Source organism: Bos indicus, chromosome X (assembly GCF_029378745.1).
Source record: "Bos indicus isolate NIAB-ARS_2022 breed Sahiwal x Tharparkar chromosome X, NIAB-ARS_B.indTharparkar_mat_pri_1.0, whole genome shotgun sequence".
Taxonomy (NCBI): domain Eukaryota; kingdom Metazoa; phylum Chordata; class Mammalia; order Artiodactyla; family Bovidae; genus Bos; species Bos indicus.
The window spans coordinates 147,893,512-147,913,365 of NC_091789.1; positions in this window are offsets into that span (position 1 = coordinate 147,893,512).

Sequence of the window (19,854 nt, forward strand, 5' to 3'; positions counted from 1 at the left end):
GAGGGATTGGGGGCAGGAGGAGAAGGGGACGACAGAGGATGAGATGGCTGGATGGCATCACTGACTCGATGGACGTGAGTTTGAGTGAACTCCGGCAGTTGGTGATGGACAGGGAGGCCTGGCGTGCTGCGATTCATGGGGTCGCAAAGAGTCGGACACAACTGAGCGACTGAACTGAACTGAACTGAACTGAAACATTTCATGTACGTGTCATCATACAATACTGTCCTTTTATGGTTGAGTTGCAACCCACTCTAGTACTCTTGCCTGGAAAATCCCATGGGCGGAAGAGCCTGGTAGGCTGCAGTCCATGGGGTCCCTAAGAGTCGGACATGACTGAAGCGACTTAGCAGCAGCAGTCCTTCATCTAGAATGATGTTTTCAAAGTCCATCCCTGTCCATAGCATATGCCAGTACTTCAGTGCTTTTTAAAGATTAATTTCTTTGGCCGTGTGCGGTCTCAGTTGCAGCCCTTGGGGGTCTTCCTTGCTGTAAGCAATATCTTTGGTTGCTGAGCATGGATTTCTTTCTCGTTGTGGCGTTGGGACTCCAGAGAACAAGCCCTCAGTAATTGGCACACTTGGGCTTAGTTGCTTCGTGACACGTGTGATCTTAGCTCCCCAACCAGGGATTGAACCCACATCTCCTGCACTGGAAGGAGTCTTGTTAACAACAGGACCACCAGGGAAGTCCCCATCCTTCGTCCCTTTTTATGGGCAAATAATATTCCATTGCACATATACACCATGCTGTTTATGCATTCATCAGCCGATGGACATCTACCTATGCATCTCTGACAATGTATTTGTTTGGTAGTAGTTTCTCCCTGGTGCCATGAATCTGCTATGCCTGGCTTTCCTGCCATGGTCTCCCCCTCAGTCTCAGGAAAATCCAGAGTAGGCAGATGATACAAAGCCATGGAGATTTTGGAGTCAGTTGTCTATTTACAAATTCTTAACACGGGTCCATGAATCCTCGCTCAAGGAAGGCAACATCCAGCCATACTGGGAAGAGGGCTCTCTGCATGTGGGCGGTTAGAACCAGATACCAAGAATAGAACTTGGAGAGTGTTGCATACAGGAGTCAGACTGGGTGACATGACATAGGACAGAAGGAGAAAGTTAATAAAATATACTGCATCTGCTTCATAGATACTTATGAGTGTAGAGGTGAACGAAGAAAAAGATAAACATCAGTTAGATTTGGGGAACAGTGTGGCTGTATTTTGCACTTTTTTTCCCATAATAATAGTAATTTATAGAAATATATATTGATATATGACACAAAAGTAATTTATTGATATGAAAACACAGCCAGGGCCTTCAAAATATTTATGTAATACTTGAAAGTTGCATATTTCCTTTTTTAAAATTAGAAAAGTATTTTTTAATAATTTTTATTGGGATATAGTTGATTTACAATGGTGTGTTATTTTCTGAATTACATGTTTTTTTTTAATTGATGTAGAGTTCACTACAGTGTTGTGTTCATCTCTGTTATACAGCAAAATGGTTCAGCTATTCATATATATACATTCTTCTTCAGTTTGTTTCGCATTATGGCTTATCACAGGATATTGAGAAGAGTTCCTCATATTACACAGTAAGGCTTCATTGTTAATCCATCCTACACACGATCGTTTGAATCGGCTAATCACACCATACTTGTATTCTGATTTCAAAAAAAAAAAACAAAAGTTAAGTCTGTTTTTTTGTGTGTGAAAAATTTTTATTGGAGTCTGTAGTTGGTGTTACAACCCCATCAAAAATTGAGCACAAGACCTAAATAGATATTTCTCCTAAGAAGACATACAGATGGCCAGGAGGCACATGGAAAGTTAAGTCTTAAGTTTCGAGGGTAGAGGAATTATTGATGATTATGGGAAAACTGTGCTTAGAAGAGTAACTAATTAATGATTATGAAAATGGTATTATCACCCTAAAGGGGATTTTTCTGCAGAAATCTTAGGATGGCCTGCCAATTGGCCAAATAGCTTCCAGGCACTTATTTTCTCTTTAAAATCTCATCATCCACCCAAATGTACCCACTGAAGATCACACATTTATTCCACATCAAATGAATCACTGTTTGCTCGTATTCAATTTCACCTCCCTTCACTTCATGAATATCCCATTTCTTAGCAATGTCTAGGAAATTGCTTGATGCTTTTATCCTGGTGAACATAAGTACCTACATTCACGCAAATGTAATTCCACAAAAATGCATGATGGATCACTTAATTCAACTATTTTGAAATAACGAACCCAACCCATGAATGCAAGTGTTATTTATCAGTGTTTGTTGTCATTACCCTACTATTTTCGTGAGTTCCTTTGCTATAAATTGTTTTCAAAAGACAACATATGGGGTACCCAAAGCAATCAGTTTAATTGCTTTAAAGGCACAAATTCCGGTTAAAAGATAAACAAGGGCTGTAGGTGTAATGTATATCATGGTAAGTATAATTAACACTGCTGTGTGTTCTATATGAAATTTGATAAGGGAGTTAATCCAAAAAGCTTTCATCACAAAGGAAAAGAATTTCTATTTGTTTAACTTTCTGTCTATATATAATCATTTCTTGATGTGTGTGAGTCAAACCATTATGCCAAACACCTTAAACTTGTACAGTCAAACATATCTCAATACAACTGGAAGAAGATTCCACATGGATGCATTAATATACAACACTTGGCTTTCTCTTTCTGACTTACTTCATGCTGTATGACAGACTCTGGGGCTTCCCTGGTAGCTCAGCTGGTAAAGAATCTGTCTGCAATGCTGGAGACCCCGGTTCGATTACAGGGTTGGGAAAATGCCCTGGAGAAGGGATAGGCTACCCACTCTAGTATTCATGGGCTTTCCTGGTGGCTCAGACAGTAAAGAATCCACCTGCAGTGTGGGATACCTTGGTTCAATCCGTGGGTTGGGAAGATCCCCTGGAGGGGGACACAGCCACCCACTCCAGGATTCTTGCCAGGAGAATCCTCATGGACAGAGGGGTCTGGTGGGGCTACAGTCCACGGGGTCGCAGAGTCGGACATGACTGAGTGACTAAGCACATATGACAGACTCTAGGTCCAGCCAGTTCAGCTCAGTACAGTCGCTCAGTCGTGTCCGATTCTTTGCAACCCTAAGAACTGCAGCACGCCAGGCCTCCCTGTCCATCACCAACTCCTGGAGCTTGCTCAAGCTCATGTCCATTGAGTCGGTGATGCCATCAAACCATCCTCTGTCGTCCCCTTCTCCTCCTGCCCTCAATCTTTCCCAGCATCAGGGACTTTTCCAGGGAGTCAGCTCTTCACATCAGGTGGCCAAAGCATTAGAGCGTCAGCTTCAGCATCAGTCCTTCCAATGAATATTCAGGACTGATTTCCTTTAGGACTGACTGGTTGGATCTCCTTGAAGTCCAAGGGACTCTCAACAGTCTCCTCCTTTAAAAGCATCAATTCTTCAGCTCTCAGCTTTCTTTATAGTCCAACTCTCACCTCCGTACATGACTATTGGAAGAACATAGCTTTGACTAGATGGACCTTTGTCAGCAAAATAATCAAAAGCCATTCACAGACATTACCTCGGAATAAATGTGCCTGTTTCCCAGACCGAAAGCTGCATCAGAGGCAAAAAAAAAAAAAAGAATCATTGAGGACAGACACATAATGAGTCGCTACCTCTGCAAACAATTGCAGTTGCATTGAAATATATGGGGCATATGGTGTAACCAGAGCACAGAGTACAGAGAGCAGCTGCTACAGAAAGCCCTCATTAACTTTTACTTACACTTTGGTCTATGAGTGTCAGAGCTGCCTTCCATCCCCACCCCTACATTTTTGTTTTGAAAAGCTTTGAAAGTACAGAAAAGTTGTAACGATGATACAATGATCACCTGTATACCCTTCCTGGTGACTAATATTTATCATTTTCCCACATTTGCTTTCTACTATTCTTGCTTACACACACTCTTATACATTCACAGATAGTGTACATATAAACATCTATAACTCATGTATGTACATTATATATATTTATAACAATATATAATATAATATAATATTATATATGACTTAATATATATAACATATTATATATAATATATTAGGTCAATGGCACCCCACTCCAGTACTCTTGCCTGGAAAATCCCAGGGACGGGGGAGCCTGGTAGGCTGCTGTCCATGGGGTCGCTAAGAGTCGCACACGACTGAGCGACTTCAGTTTCACTTTTCACTTTCACGCATTGGAGAAGGAAATGGCAACCCACTCCAGTGTTCTTGCCTGGAGAATCCCAGAGATGGGGGAGCCTGGTGGGCTGCCGTCTATGGGGTCGCACAGAGTCAGACACGACTGAAGTGACCTAGCAGCAGCAACATATTATATTATATATTATATTGTATATGTGGTTTAGTCTCTCAGTCGTGTCCAACTCTTTGCAGCCCCATGGACTATAGCCCGCCAGGCTCCTCTGTCCATGGGATTCTGCAGGCAAGAATACTGGAGTGGGTTGCCATTTCCTCCTCCAGGGGATCTTCCCGACCCAGGGATTGAACCTGGGTGTCCTGCATTGCAGGCAGATTCTTTACTGACTGAGCCACCAGGGAAGCCCATAATAAAGATGCGTATACATATATGGATTCTTCTGAATCATTTACAAGCAATGACATTTTACTGGTAAATATTTTTGGTGGGACTTCCCAGTGGTAAGGAACCCAACTGCCAATACAAGAGACACAGGAGACATGGGTTTGATCCCTGGGTGGGGAAGATCCCTTGGAGAGGGAAATGGCAACCCACTCCAGTATCCTCACCTGGAGAATCCCATGGACAGAGGAGCCTGGTGGGCTACAGTCCATAAGATCGCAAAGAGTCAGACAATACTGAGCGACTGAGCACAAACACCCACAGACATTGTTGTGCGTCTCCTAAGAACAAAGACCTTCTCCTAAGTAACTCTAATACCATGATCACATCTAAGGCATTTAAAATGGATACCATAATATCTAAAATGATACATATTATATATAATCTAAATAAAATATATTTATGTATATCTATATATCTATATCTATATCTATATATATCTATATCTATATCTATATCTATATCTATATATATATATGAAAGCAGAGAAGGCAATGGCAACCCACTCTAGTACTCTTGCCTGGAAAATCCCATGGATGGAGGAGCCTGGTAGGCTGCAGTCCATGGGTTGCTAAGAGTCAGACTCAACTGAGTGACTTCACTTTCACTTTTCACTTTTATGCATTGGAGAAGGAAATGGCAACCCACTCCAGTGTTCTTGCCTGGAGAATCCCAGGGACAGAGGAGCCTGGTGGGCTGCCGTCTGTGGGGTCGCACAAAGTTGGACACGATTGAAGCAACTTAACAGCAGTAGCATATATATATATATAAGAGCCCACATTTCAGTTAATAGTTATGCTTGGCGCTTGTCTGTTATTGGTACCACATGATGCAGCCATCCCACTCCAGAACATATTTCCAAAGAAAACTATAATTCAAAAAGAATATGCACCCCTATGTTCATAGCAGTGTTACTCACAGTAGCCGATACGAGTATACAACCTACGTATTCGTCGACAGATGAATGGATAAAGAAGATGTGATACATACACACAATGGAATACTACTCAGCTGTAAAAAAAAAAAAAAAAAAAGAGTGAAATAATGCCATTTGCAGCAATGTGGATGGGCCTAGAAATTGTCATCCTAAGAGTAGGAAGTCAAACACAGAAAGAGAAATATCATATCACTTCTATGTGGGATCTAAAATATGACACAGATGAGCTTACATGCAAAACAAAAACAGTCTCACAGAGAACAGGCTTGTGGTTGACAAGCGGGACACGGGTGGAGGAGGCATAGACTGGGGGTTTCGGATTAGCAGAGGCTAACCTCTGGTGGTCCAGAGGTTAAGGGAGGGGTGGTGCCTTCCACTGCAGAGGGGAGGGGTTCCATCTCTGATTACCAACAAAGATCCTGTTCTTTGTTAACCAACATGGACCTACTGTAGAGCACAGGGAACTATAGTCAGTACTCTGGGATAAACCATAATGGGAAAGAATATGAAAAAACTGTGTGTGTATGTATATGTATATATACATTCAGTTCAGTTCAGGCGCTCAGTGGTGTCCGACTCTTTGCGACCCCATGAATCACAGCACGCCAGGTCTCCCTGTCCATCACCAACCCCAGGAGTTTACTCAAACTCATGTCCATCAAGTTGATGATGCCATCCAACTATCTCATCCTCTGTCGTCCCCTTCTCCTCCTGCCCCCAATCCCTCCCAGCATCTGGGTCTTTTCCAATGAGTCAATTCTTCACATGAGGTGGCCAAAGTACTGGAGATTCAGCTTCAACATCAGTCCTTCCAATGAACACCCAGGACTGATCTACTTTAGGATGCACTGGTTGGATCTCCTTGCAGTCCAAGGGACTCTCAAGAGTCTTCTCCAACACCACAGTTCAAAAGCACCAATTCTTCAGAACTCAGCTTTCTTCACAGTCCAACTCTCACATCCATACATGACCACTGGAAAAACCATAGCCTTGACTAGAAGGACCTTTGTTGACAAAGTAATGTCTCTGCTTCTCAATATGCTGTCTAGGTTGGTCAGAACTTTTCTCCCAAGGAGTAAGCATCATTTAATTTCATGGCCGCAATCACCATCTGCAGTGACATATATATTCATATGTAATATATATATATAAATGAATCCCTTTGCTGTATAGTAGAAGTCAACACAGTATTGTACATTAACTACTGTTTAATAAAACAAATTATTTTAAAAAAGACAACATCAGAAAACTTAACTGTTAGCTAAAGTTTAGACTTTAAGTCTTTTGGGCCGATCATCTATTTTGCAGCTTTATTATAAGACAAATAGGTTAAATCCAATTAATGTTGCCAGCATAATATCTTTCTGGAGAAGGAAATGGCAACCCACTCCAGTGTTCTTACCTGGAGAATCCCAGGGATGGGGGAGCTTCGTGGGCTGCCGTCTATGGGGTCGCACAGAGTCGGACACGACTGAAGTGACTTAGCAGCAGCAGTAGCAGCAGCATAACATCTTTAGCTCTCTGTTTCCTTCTTTGGAAAAAAAAATTAAAATATGGGCTTCCCATTGCCCAAAAATGCATGCTAAAATGGAGAAATTCCTACAAGTTAAAAGTTATAACAATTTGTGTGGTGTGGTATCTTCTTCCTAAATACTTACCACCCTGCTTTTATTTCACAGCCAATTTTTGACTCAGAGATTATCAGGCATTCATTTAAGTCACATATTAAAACTTCCTCTGGACAGTAGATAGCTGAACTATTAAAAGAGACTGGGAAAGAGAAAATATATTCTTTCTAAAGGTCATTTCTAGTGTCACAGCCTTCAGCGTGTCATAATTTTAAGTCTTCCTTTCCTTGATGATTTCCTCCCGGCAAAAAGGTGCAATAGCTGAACACAATGGGCTCAGCAGTCCTTGTTCGATCATTTCTTTTCTTCAGGCAATAGTGCCTGTGATGTGTGTGGTGTTTTTTCCTGTATTATTTGATTTTCTGATGGCACTCGGGCAATGGGGTTTTGCATTTCTAATTGAAGGGCACCTTCATTCAGGAATGCAATAGCCAAGGCAGGTTTCAGCACCCTCCTATTTTCAAGAACACTATTTTTCAAGTCAGGAGATCGGTGTTAGCTTTTGGTCTCTAAGCCCTAGGTCTTCATCCTACATCAGTTACAGCAGATTGATGAAGGATGGAATGACCTTCCCAGCATGGAATCTTTCCCTGAGGCAGAAGCCCATTGTTTTGCTCGTGGGGAAAATACATTCTCCTCCTTTCTAGAAGCCTTATGATTCCCATAATTCGTTCCCATGTCGGAGTTGTTTCTACTTATTTATTTCTTTTCTTCTTTTTATTTTGCTTTTTAGCCATGACATGTGGCACACAGGATCTTTGTCCCTAATCAGAGATCAAACCCATCCCCTCTGCAGTGGAAGCTCTCCCCTGCCCCCACCACCACTTAACCTCTGAACCACCAGGGAAGTCCCTTCGTATATTTAGGCTGCAATTTTTTCTTCAGGTACGTCTAAGCTAAGGCTTTCATCAGCTAGTACAAAGCCCTCTTTGCTCTATAATAATAGAGCAACTCTTTTCATTTGTGAATTCTCAAATTTAGCTGTTAAAGAATGGCTCTTTCTCTGCTAATGCCATCACTAAGGAATAATTTTGCACAAAAGTAAAATTTTCTGTGGGCTGAAACCTACCCTTAGAAGATCTTAAGGAGACTTTCAGGGGTGTAACTGTGGTAATTCCTCCCAATAGTGTCTTCATCTGAAGCCCAGTTCCTTTATGCTGACAATTCAGATTCGTGTCCCCTTGCAGACTTAAACCTCTGATTGTATCTCAACACAGATCTTGGCTCCAACCATACTGGTCGAGAAAAACTTCCACATTCTTTGAGTTACCTCCTGCCCATGTATTCTATCAGTGCCCCCAAACCCTCATATTCTATTTCTCATGATTTGGGTAAATTGATTTCTATATTGATTCTTCTCCATCAGGTTGCTGAAAGCCAGCTAAGATAGGAATATCACCCCATCTGGTGCAACTGACCATCTCTTGTGCTTCGTTTCCCTACGTGTGTGTGTGTGTGTGTGTGCATAGCATGCCTCTATTCGCACAACCACACACACGCATGTTCCCCTCCACCTCGAAGCCACATGACATCATGCAAATCACAAAGCTTCTTGAATCAAGCAAGTCAGACTCTGAATCATAACTCAGTCAATACGGCCGTGTGGCTCCTTCATTTTCTCACCTCTAAAAAGTGCACCACTACACCAGCATTCTGAGATTGCTGTAGATGTGAATCAAACATATGTAAAAATTTAAAAAAATTTTTAAATGGTTGTGTACAAAACATTGTCCCCATTCTTCTCTAACAGAATAAGCCAGACCCACCTTTATATTTTGCGAATTGGTGGGATGTTGGAAGGGACTCGATAATTACATGTTCCCACATCCATTGACTTTTTAAAAATTGATTAAACATCAACCCAGTAATTTATGCCTCCTCAGTTTTCAGATTGTGGGAAAGGAAATGTCAATCTGTCATTTCCTTTATCAATTGTAAGACCTGGGTTCTTAAGGAACACGTTAGAGTGTTTACAATATCTTCAGACAATTTCCTTTAAAAAGTCCTTGAATCAGTAAAAGCCAAGGGATGTATCCTGTCTCTTCTCCCGCACCCAGATGTCAGATTGCTGGGGAATTCTGAGGATGTCTGAGACAATGCTGGCTTTAACCTCTTCCTTGGATTAATCAGCCCCCTGCCCCTTTTGCCCTCAAGCTTCATTGTTCCTTTAAGTTAAAAGCTAGTCAAGGGAGGAGAAAAGAATCTGGTTCCGGTTCATGGAAGCCCTGGGTGGGTAGCCAGGCTGCGAGATTCTCAGGAGTGTGTGCAAATAAATTAATTTGCCTTGCCTTGCTGTTGTAGAAACGGTCTGGGAAGCTTGCTTTTTCACCAACTGGGGAGAGGCAGTTAATTTCAGCTCATTGAATTGAGTATTGGATCTTGCTAAGTGATGAAACACAGCCCAGCCAACTAGCTTTCCGAACACATAATTCTCAAACAGAAACGGCAGGTAATTGCGTTGCCGTCGATGCGGGGGTCAGACCAGAGCTGCCAGAGATCAGATGTCTGCTTAATTTTCCCCAAAGTGGAAACCGAATGAGTGATGAATTCCCCACATATCCATCCTGGCATTTGGGGTCCCGCCATCCATATTAAGGACACTTGTTAATATCACACTTGTGTATGGAATTATATTTGCTTCCATCCTTTACTGTGAAATAAGGGAGGGCATCTTACCTTGTTTTTTTTTTTTTTGCATAGAATGTGTCAGAAAATTAGCCTTAATAGTATTTTTATGGTAGGCTCAGAAACTTCTTGTGTGGATGGCAGTCCAATTCCAATTTTCACCCTTAATAACAATAGAGTCTCAATTAGTCGCTCTCTTTAAGTCTTAGTTTCCACTTTGCATTTTTATGACTGACTGATGTCCTTGTAAAATGTATGTACTTAAAAAATCAACATTTTAATGCAACAGAGCCAATTAAAGAGTGTGCCATTACAGTTTAGAATCTTAAAGGACAGCCGTGGAAATCCATGGAAGATATCTTCTTTTAACCCTAGTGATTTCGTTAAAAGTCCATGTGGGCTTTTGTCTATATTGACTTTTGTATATATTGTCTATATTGTCTCTAAGAGTTGGACATGACTACTTAGCGACTGAACCGCAACAACAGTGGCCAATCTGGTTTTCTTTTTATTTTTTTAATTATCAAAAAATACGTATTTTTTAGCTGTGCCACATCTTATTTGCTCTTAGTTGCTGCATGTGGGATCTAGTTCCTTGCACAGGGATTGAACCCCTTTCCTCTGCATTGGGAACACGGGGTTTTACCCACTGGACTACTGGGGAAGTCCCTTATTATTTTTATTAGAGTAAGACTTGCTGAAGGATATTTGCAAAAATAGACATACCTGCAAATGTGTAGGCACTTAATTAGTAACATCCAGATCAGTGGTCATCAAACTGTGGCCGGCACCTTGTTTTTATAAATAAAGTTTTATTGGAACACAGGCATGGTCATTTCTTTACATATCATATATGGCTGCTTTCACAGCATGATGCCCCCGTTGATTAATTCTAACAGAGACCATACGTCCTACAAGGCCTAAAGTACTGACTTCCAAGGTCATTCCAGAGAAGGCATGCCAAAGCCGCTTCTGGAACACAGGCAAGTTTTTATTGTCAAGATGTTTTTCACCTGATGGAAGCATTGTGGAACACTGAGCCTTTCAGACAAGGAAAATAGCATAAAGCTAAGCTAAATTATTATGATTGCTACTCACAACAAATCTCTTCCAATTATGGAGACCAGAATGCCACAGTGTAGATGTAGCCTAGAACCTAAGTAATTGGACAGACAGAAAGAGGAGACTCAACGAAATGGCAGATAAAAACCAACCACGGTGCACATTTATCTCGTCCAACTTGGTATCATCTTTGCTGCATCCGAACGAGTGACATTTGACCGTGACCTGAGGCTTAACGCTGGAGCAGGGAAACCAAGAAGTCAGCATTTTAGATGGTAAATGCATCTCTGATGGATGATTGTCCTTAAGACATGCGTTCTGGGTGTTTAGACTCATAGGGTCCTAGATTCAGATAAAATATATTTGTAGGTATTTTTTGTTTGTTTTGCTTTGTTTTTTTGGGGGGGAGTTGATTGAAGTACAGTTGCTGTATAGTATTATATGAGTTCCAAGTGTACAATGTAGCAATTCACGATTTTACAGATTATAGTCCATTCATAGTCATTATAAAATATTGGCTGTGTTCCCCGTGTTGGATGGTATATCCTCGTAGCTTATTTCATACGTAATCGTTTGTGCTTTTGGCCCTCCTCCCCCTATTTTGACCCTCCCATCCCCCCTCTCCCCACTGGGAACCACTGACCTGTGCTGTCTATCTGTGAGTATGTTTTCATTGTTGTTGTTATATTCCTCAGTTTGTTGTGTTTTTTAGATTCCACATAGAAGTGATATCATAAAGTGTGTCTTTGTCTGAGTACCTTCACTTAGCATAATGCCTTCCACGTCCATCCGTGTGGTGGCAAAAGGCACTATTTCATTCTTTTTTATGGCTGAGTCACATTCCATGGTATATACACACTACATTTTCTTTATTCCTCCACTGATGGGTCTGTAGGTTGTTTCCACGTCCTGGGTATTGTAAACAGTGCTGCTATGAACACTGGAGTGAGTGTGTCTTTTCTAATGACTTGGTTGTTGTTGTTCAGTCACTCAGTCGTGTCCGACTCTTTGTGACCCCATGGACTGCAGCGTGCCTGGCTTCCCTGTCCTTTGCTATCTACTGGAGTTTGCTCAAATTCCTGTCCTCTGGAGTAAGTTTTTTCATTTATTTCCACATATATGGGCAAGAGAGGAATTGCTGAGTCATACGGTAGCTCTGTGTTCTAGTTTTTAAAAGGAATCTCCCTACTGTTTTCCGTAATGACTAGACCAACTTACATTGCTACCAACCGTGTGGGAGGGTTCCCTTTCCTCCACGTTCTCAACAGCATTCGTTCTTTCTGCTGTTTTTGATGAGAACCATTCTGACAGGTAGTAGGTGACATCTCACTGTGGTTTGATTTGCATTTCCCTCATGATTAGCCATGTTGAGTGCCAGAGTCCAACTCCAGCAGCCAGGGATTCAACCTGAAGGGGTGAGCAGTGTCGGTGAGAAGCGAGACAGCCTCTCAGTTTTCCATGGACTGCCTGTTTATGTCAAGTTTAAGATTCTCTCTTATACTTTTACAAAAACATTAGGCCAGAAGTTTGACATTTTCAGTTCACCCTCTCCCAGATTTATTATCTCCATAAATCATTGTTGCTCTTCAAACAGAGTTCCTGCTCCAGTGATTCTCTCAGAATCAGACTTATCATCTATTATCTACCTCCTCTAATGTTTCCTATTGTGATCCACACAGTCAAAGGCTTTGGCATAGTCAATAAAGCAGAAATAGATGTTTTTCTGGAACTCTCTTGCTTTTTCCATGATCCAGTGGATGTTGGCAATTTGATCTCTGGTTCCTCTGCCTTTTCTAAAACCAGCTTGAACATCAGGAAGTTCATGGTTCACATATTGCTGAAGCCTGGCTTGGAGAATTTTGAGCATTACTTTACTAGCATGTGACATGAGTGAAATTGTGTGGTAGTTTGAGCATTCTTTGGCATTGCCTCTCTTTCGGATTGGAATGAAAACTGACCTTTTCCAGTCCTGTGGCCACTGCTGAGTTTTCCAAATTTGCTGGCATATTGAGTGCAGCACTTTCACAGCATCATCTTTCAGGATTTGAAATAGCCCAACTGGAATTCCATCACCTCCACTAGCTTTGTTCGTAGTGATGGTTCCTAAGGCCCACTTGATTTCACACTCTAGGATGTCCGGATTAGGTGAGTGATCACACCACTGTGATTATCTGGGTCGTGATGTTTTTTGTACAGTTCTTCTGTGTATTCTTGCCATCTCTTCTTAATATCTTCTGCTTCTGTTAGGTCCATACCATTTCTGTCCTTTATCGGGCCCATCTTTGCATGAAATGTTCCCTTGGTATCTCTAATTTTCTTGAACAGATCTCTAGTCTTTCCCATTCTGTTGTTTTCCTCTATTTCTTTGCATTGATCACCAAGGAAGGCTTTCTTATCTCTTCTTGCTATTCTTTGGAACTCTGCATTCAGATGCTTATATCTTTCCTTTTCTCCTTTGCTTTTCGCTTCTCTTCTTCTCACAGCTATTTGTAAGGCCTCCCCAGACAGCCATTTTGCTTTTTTGCATTTCTTTTCCATAGGGATGGTCTTGATCCCTGTCTCCTGTACAGTGTCACGAATCTCATTCCATAGCTCATCAGGCACTCTATCTATCAGATCTAGGCCCTTAAATCTATTTCTCACTTCCACTGTATAATCATAAGGGATTTGATTTAGGTCATACCTGAATGGTCTAGTGGTTTTCCCTACTTTCTTCAATTTAAGTCTGAATTTGGTAATAAGGAGTTCATGATCTGAGCCACAGTCAGCTCCTGGTCTTGTTTTTGCTGACTGTATAGAGCTTCTCCATCTTCGGCTGCAAAGAACATAATCAATCTGATTTCTGTGTTGACCACCTGGTGATGTCCATGTGTAGAGTCTTCTCTTGTGTTGTTGGAAGAGGGTGTTTGCTATGACCAGTGCATTTTCTTGGCAAAACTCTATTAGTCTTTTCCCTGCTTCATTCCTTATTCCAAGGCCAAATTTGCCTGTTACTCCAGGAGTTTCTTGACTTCCTGCTTTTGCATTCCAGTCCCCTATAATGAAAAGGACATCTTTTTTTGGGTGTTAGTTCTAAAAGGTCTTGTAATGTGTATGCAGGTCAGGAAGTAACAGTTAGAACTGGACATGGAACAACAGACTGGTTCCAAATAGGAAAAGGAGTACGTCAAGGCTGTATATTGTCATCCTGCTTATTTATTTATTTATTTTTAATTTTATTTTTAAACTTTACAATATTGTATTATTTTGCCAAACATCGAAATGAATCCACCACAGGTATACCTGTGTTCCCCATCCTGAACCCTCCTCCCTCCTCCCTCCCCATTCCCTCCCTCTGGGTCGTCCCAGTGCACCAGCCCCAAGCATCCAGTATCGTGCATCAAACCTGGACTGGCGACTTGTTTCATACATGATATTATACATGTTTCAATGCCATTCTCCCAAATCTCCCCACCCTCTCCCTCTCCCACAGAGTCCACAAGACTGATCTATACATCAGTGTCTCTTTTGCTGTCTCGTACACAGGGTTATTGTTACCATCTTTCTAAATTCCATATATATGCGTTAGTATATTGTATTGGTGTTTTTCTTTCTGGCTTACTTCACTCTGTATAATAGGTTCCAGTTTCATCCACCTCATTAGAACTGATTCAAATGTATTCTTTTTAATGGCTGAGTAATACTCCATTGTGTATATGTACCACAGCTTTCTTATCCATTCATCTGCTGATGGGCATCTAGGTTGCTTCCATGTCCTGGCTATTATAAACAGTGCTGCTTATATGCAGAGTACATCATGAGAAATGCTGGACTGGAAGAAACACAAGCTGGAATCAAGATTGCTGGGAGAAATATCAATAACCTCAGATATGCAGATGACACCACCCTTATGGCAGAAAGTGAAGAGGAATTCAAAATCCTCTTAATGAAGGTGAAAGTAGAGAGTGAAAAAATTGGCTTAAAGCTCAACATTCAGAAAACAAAGATCATGGCATCTGATCCCATCAATTCATGGCAAATAGATGGGGAAACAGTGTCAGACTTTATTTTTTGGGGTTCCAAAATCACTGCAGATGGTGACTGCAGCCATGAAATTAAAAGACACTTACTCCTTGGAAGGAAAGTTATGACCAACCTAGATAGCATATTCAAAAGCAGAGACATTACTTTGCCAACAAAGGTTCGTCTACTCAAGGCTATGGTTTTTCCTGTGGTCATGTATGGATGTGAGAGTTGGACTGTGAAGAAAGCTGAGCGCCGAAGAATTGATGCTTTTGAACTGTGGTGTTGGAGAAGACTCTTGAGAGTCCCTTGGACTGCAAGGAGATCCAACCAGTCCATTCTGAAGGAGATCAGCCCTGGGATTTCTTTGGAAGGAATGATGCTAAAGCTGAAACTCCAGTACTTTGGCCACCTCATGCGAAGAGTTGACTCATCGTAAAAGACTCTGATGCTGGGAGGGATTGGGGGCAGGAGGAGAAGGGGACGACAGAGGATGAGATGGCTGGATGGCATCGCTGTCGATGGACATGAGTCTGAGTGAACTCTGGGAGTTGGTGATGGACAGGGAGGCCTGGCGTGCTGCGATTCATGGGGTCGCAAAGAGTCGGACCCGACTGAGCAACTGAACTGAACCGAACTAACGTGTCCTATAGTTAACTTGGTATTACATTGTAACTCATGCTACATTCCTCAGTTTACTACTTATCTTCCTAAGTCCTGTTTGCCCCTAACATCCTGAGCTCACTATCTCTTGAAAAGGCTTCTAGCTATAGTGTCTCTAAAAATTCCTAACTTCTATAAGCTATAGTAAAATATGCTAACTTTACAACATTCCTTAAATCTTTAACTTCTAACTGTTTTAATCATATCTAAGCCCTAAATTCAGTAAACTCCTTTGTCATAAACGTTGTCCTCACAAATAGGCTTCAGATAGCAATCCCTCCCATGGCCTCAAGCTACAGCCTATGTGCTCATCCTGGAACATTCTTGTAAAAGTTCTTGAACAAATGTCAATGATAAACTTTATGAATTATTTTCTGAGCACAGCTGCAGAAGGCTTTGTGCATTCTCATGCTCCTCTCAAGAACAATAAGCACCTTAATATTCCCTTTCAGTCAACTCAGCTGAGGAGAGGAAAAGACAAGTCAGAATTACAAGGCCTAACTCATTCATCCCGGGTCTGTGCCTGCGGAATGAGGAGGCGGGGCTGGGGGCCGTGCCTCCATTTTGTCAGTAATGCCTAACGCGGCTCCTGACGGTTGAGCATGTTTTCACGTGCCTCCTGGCCTGTCTGCTTTGGGAAAATGTAGCAGTTACTTTTAGTCTTCTTACAAAATATGAAATGTTTCTGAACTGTTATCATAAAGAACACAGAGATCTCCTCAATCTAGCATCCCAGAAGCCTTTTTGTCATTTTGTCTGACTTCTCTGACTTTGAATTTCCATCATGCTGTATTTGTTAATCACTGGGTATCTTTGTCTGCCATGGGGTTCTCTGTCCCACATCTCCTGCTCTGTTGTACATCGTAGGGAGCTTGGGATATTTTCCGGAGTCCATGCCTCCAGGCTTCCTCCTACAAGAGATAGGAGGCAGGGGGAATCCAGTGTGTTTTCTAAGCCTTCTCCTGCCTCTTCCACGGCTGTGTCCTCCACTGGGATCACCAGCACCCCTCCTTACCTTTGACCCTCCAGCCTCAGGGTGCTCACAGCTTTCTCCTGTTACTAGTCCCTGAGTTTCCTCCCCATCCTTCCTGCGTTACAAATCCCCTCTACTAAATTCGTCTGTGATACACACTGTTCCTCCTTGGCTCCTGACTGACTTGACACCATACTCTCGGTACAGTCATTTGGAAGCTTTTCCTGGTTATGTGGAAAGCTGAGCACCGAAGAACTGATGCTTTTGACCGGTGGTGTTGGAGAAGACTCTTGAGAGTTACTTGCACTGCAAGGAGATCCAACCAGTCCATCCTAAAGGAGATCAGTCCTGAATATTCATTGGAAGGACTGATGCTGAAGCTGGAACTCCAATACTTTGGTCACCTGATGTAGAGAACTGACTCATTGGAAAAGACCCTAATGCTGGGAAAGATTGAGGGCAGGAGGAGAAGGGCATGACAGAGGATGAGATGGTTGGATGGCATCACCAACTCAATAGACATGGGTTTGGGTAAACTCCGGGAGTTGGTGATGGATAGGGAGGCCTGGTGTGCTGCAGTCCACGGGGTCACAAAGAGTCGGACGCAACTGAGTGACTGAACTGATATGGGTTTATTTATTTCCAGATATATGTGCAAGAGAGGAATCGCTGAGTCATATGGTAACTCTATTTTCTTTCTTTCTTTCTTTTTTTTAAGGACCCTCCCTACTGTTTTCCATAGTGAGAAGCATCTTGAGGACATAATCAGTGTCTGGCTGTCTTTGACTATCCCACTGTGTCTACCACACAGGTTGGCACACAGTAGACATGCCACAGTTATTTGCTGTATTCAGTTGAGATGCCGGTGCTGTTTCATCCATACCATCTATCACCATTAGCCTGGCTCCATCACTCACCTCGTGGATGGCCGAGACATGGGGCAGAGCCCAGGATACGCTCCACATGTGGATGGTAGCCTGCAGCGGAAGTGCCACTCAGCTCAGTATGCTGTGGCTTTGTGGTGTTCTGTTTCCTCCCCGTCTCCAACTTCAGGACAGGAAGATAAAGAAGCATGAAGAATGATACTCACGTCTAGTTGGCTGATGCAAAACCCAACTTCTTGCCCCATCACCATGGAGAGCAATTCTTCCATTATTTATTGGCAAATTTCCTCATTTTAAACTCTTTTAAGGCAGACACCTTGTAACGTCAAGCAGAAGAGAGTGAACAAGGGTTTCTCCTTCTCTTTCTAGTAAAGGACCTGAGGAAGTGTTTTTTTTTTAATTTTCATAAAAATATGTATCTCATGTACCAGTTAGTAACTGAGCTTTGCTTTATGATTCAATCAGAGGCTTTCCTTTTGGGGGGTTCATTTAGCCTATTCATGGAAACGTGCATGCTCAGTCACGTCCAACTCTTTGTAACCCCATGGACTCTAGCCCGACAGGCTCCTCTGTCCATGACATTCTTCAAGAATAGTGGAGTGGGTTGCCATTTTCTCTTCCAGTTAACCTATTCATATTTTTCAATAATTGTTGGGTTTTTTTTTGGTCTTATCCTCACCAAAAAAAAAAAAAAAGAGAGAAATACCCAGTCATGGTTGTTGAATACCTTGAAAGTATAACTTATTCACCTTACTATAGGAATTTGCCTAAAGCATTTATATCTTCTACAAAAATCTGATGCTTATTTAATACAGGGACCATCACACGGACATATTTCTTAGGGGGTGGCTTGCATCCAGGAGTCGCTGTTTACAAATAGACACCCTGTTTCTAAGTATGACCTGCCATCCGTGTCGGAACAAATCATACATCTAGACTGTTCTTCTTCTGGTACAGGCCAAGGCATTATAATTTACCATTGCTGAGATGCACAGTTATTTGAGAAGATAACAGCTTTTTGGAGGAACAGAAATGGAAACGGCATGGAGAGGCAGCTTTTCATAGAGTTTTACAACTCCCTATATCTCACACATACGGATTCCCTAGATGAGATTTTTACGTGAAAAATAAAGATGTAGGCAACATACTTCATACAGCCGTATTGATTTTCTTTGTGACTGCATCTGTGGGTCTACAGTGATTATAGAAACAGCTGAAATATACATGTCTAGTACAGACCACCCTGAGTCGCCAGGACAGCATTATGTCACAGAATCCCTAAGCATGATACTGTCCTTCCTGAGGAATGCAAGTGATGAATTATGGTATGCTTTGCGTTCTTTCCTCTAGCAAAAAAAAAAAAAAAAAAATTCCTACATAAATAGGAAAGAAAAGTGTTAGTTGCTCAGAGACATTTCTGACTCTGTGACCCCGTGGACTGTGGCCCACCAGGCTCCTCTGTCTATGGGCATTCTCCAGGCAAGAATACTGCAGTGGGTTGCCGTGCCCTCCTCCAGGGGATCTTCCCGACCCAGGGATCAAACCTGCGTCTCTTATGTCTCCTGCATTGGCAGGCAGGTTCTTTTACCACTGGCGCCACCTGGGAAGCGCAGTCATCTCCCTTCAGTTAATCCATATTTTAAGTGTAGTGAACAGATAATTCGCATGATTTGTCATTAGTATGCCATTAGTCCTTTGAACCCACCTCAGTCTGACCCGCAAGGTTTCCAGAGCTTCACTGGTGTGATGAGCGGCCGCCATATTGGATGCTGCAGGTCTAGCGAACTTGCTCCAATGGATTGGGTCTCCACCTTTTAAATGTGGTGTGTGTGTGTGTGTGTGTGTGTTTAGTCCCTAAGTCTTGTCCTACTCTTTTGGGACCCCGTGGACTGTAGCCTTCCAGGCTTCTCTGTCCATTGAATTATTCCTAGCCAGAATACTGCAGTGGATTGCCATTTCCTTCTCCAGGGTATCTTCCTGACCTAAGGGTTGAACCTGTGGTCTCCTGCATTGCAGGTGGATTTTTAACCACCAAGACACCTAGGAAGCCCAAGACCCTGGTTATATCCCTGTAAAACACCTACTTGGGTCTTGGTCTTAAAAACCTAAGTTCAAGAGAGCATAGGTCTAAAATTCTAATACTTAATACCCATCCTTCCATACTATTTGAAAATGAACAAGAAAAAAAAAAATAAAAAATCCCTGAGATTTCCTAAGGAAAGTCTAACAAGTTATTGTAAAAGCTTACAAACCTAATCACTTATCTTAGGCACGAGCAAATCCATTTGCTGAGTAAGATAACGCCTCCACCTTCTGAGCATTCAGCAGCATCTGACTGTACGTTGGTAAGCTGTAGGCTTTACGGCTGGAGGAAAATAAACTCAGAGGATTAAAATAAATATAATAGTTGGAGACCAAGTTAATTTAAAAGTACCCCATGGGAGG